The sequence below is a fragment of the Moschus berezovskii genome, chromosome 5 (genome assembly GCF_049115385.1).
Source record: "Moschus berezovskii isolate FMDL1 chromosome 5, NW_MosBer_1.0, whole genome shotgun sequence".
NCBI lineage: Eukaryota > Metazoa > Chordata > Mammalia > Artiodactyla > Moschidae > Moschus > Moschus berezovskii.
Genome location: NC_142464.1, coordinates 33732223 through 33734509, shown reverse-complemented (window position 1 = coordinate 33734509; position 2287 = coordinate 33732223).

Here is a 2287-nt window from a genome sequence, read left to right as displayed (position 1 = left end):
CAAACCAGGTTACCAAATTTCTTTCTTGTCAGAGGACTCACAGTAAGATTGTAATGAAAAAGCAGCTCCCAACATCACTTCCTTAGAACAAGATTACAACTAAACTTCAACAAATTCACCAGTTTAGAGGCAGAATATGCTTTTTCCCATGACCTCATAGGAATTTCTGTCAGTTTGGCCCTTCATGTGGAATAGTAGCAAATCTCTTACTTCTGATTTTCACAACAGGCTTCCAGGTAGGAATAACTGATGTCATTGTTAGTATTTAAGGGTGAGATCTTGAGACAGTGGAAACAAGTAGCAAGGTTATACTACCTGTGATAATCAAAAACCCAGGACCAAAGTAGAGAAGGGACACATCTCTGATTTCTCCTCAGAGAAAAATGGAAGATAATGTAGGTGAAAGAAAATCTCTTCCTCTTAGTGTCAGAGAAACAAGAAAGGTATTAACATGTGCATTGCACATGTACACATGGGAGCACTCAGTAATAAGTAACAGAAATGGATAGGTAGAACTTGAGTTTAAAGACCTGCAAAGGAAAAGGAATTTGGGGGCTTTTGGGCAGGGGAGGCAAGAGATATAAAAGGGACCAGGAAACTTATGGTAAACAGGGTTGTTTAGTAAGGTTTGTATTGCAGATCTGAGTTGGTGCTTTCTTCACTGATAAGCGTTGTTAAGAGTCCTCCACTTCCTGGCAGAAGAGAGGGAGACATTTCTACAAATGAAAATTTGTAAATAGCTACGGGGCTTCTTCAGATCATACTCAGCATGTTAGCCTGGGCATGGTGCTAAAAAACAACAAAAACTTTACACAAATAAGACTTCAAAAATTTAGGGACAGTTATTACTCTTTTTTTCATTTTTATTATGGTAAAATACATAAAATATTTACCATTTTAACCATTTCTAAGTGGTATGAAATATATTCATAATTTTGTACAACCATCACCATAGTTTTGTACAACTGTTTCCATACTCTTTTCGTCTTGCGAAACTGAAACTCCATCCATTAAGGGATAACTCCTCGTTTGCCCCCACCCCACAGCCCCTCATAACCCCTCTTCTACTTTCTGTCTCTGTGATTTCAACTCCAAGTACCTCAAATAAATGCAATCATAACTATTGTCTTTTTGTGACTGGTTTACTTTACTTAGCATAATGTCTTCAAGGTTCATTCATGTTATAGCATATATCAGAATTTTCTTCCTTTTTAAGTCTGAATAATGCTTTATTGTGTGTATATACCACATTTTGCTTATCCATTTATCAGTTGATGGACACTTGGGTTGCTTCCATGTTTTAGCTACTGTGAATAATGCTGCTTTGGTCATGGATATACAAATATCTTTTCAAAATTCTACTCTCAATTCTTTAGGGTATATACCTAGAAGTGGAATTGCTGGATCACATGGTAATTCTATTTTTACTTTTTTGAGTAAACACCATACTATTTCCATAATGGAAACAGGATTTTACATTTCCACCAATAGTGCAGAAGGATTCCAGTATCTCCACATCCTAATAGCTATCATAATGTGAGGTAAGCTTTCATTGTACTTTTGATTTGCATTTCTCTAATGATTGATGATGCTGAGCATCTTTTCATATTTGTATTGGTCATTTGTGTATCTTTCTTGGAGAAATACTATTTTCTATTCAAACCCTTTGCTCATATTTTAATTGCATTGCTTTTTTTTAATAATTGAATTTTAGGAGTCCTCTGTATGTTCTGGATATTACTCTTTTATCAGATACATGATTTCCAAATTTTTTTATTCTGTGGGTTACCTTTTTTTGCTCTGTTGATATCTTTTCATGCACACATTTTTTTTCATTTTCATGAAATTCAGTTTGTCTATTTTTGTTTTGTTTTCTGTGCCTTTGGTGTTATATCCAGGAAATTATTGCCAAGTCCAATGGTGTAAAACTTTTGCCTTATGTTTTCTTAGGTCTTACATTTTGATCTTTGATCCATTTTTTGGTTAGCTTTTGTGTATGATATTAGGTAAGGATTCAGCTTCATTTTTCTGTATGTGGATATCCAGTTTTACCAGTACAATTTGTTGGAAAGACTATCTTTCCTCATTGAATGGTCTTGGCACCTTGGTCAAAAGTCAGTTGACCATATATGATAGAGTTTATTTCTCAGCTCTCTATTCTGTTCCACTGGTCAAGAGGTCTGTTTCTATTACAATTGTTTTATAGTAAGTTTTGAAATTAAGAATGTAGGTTCACCAGCTTTTACTCTCCTCTCTTTTTTCAAAATTGCATTGGCTATTTAGGATA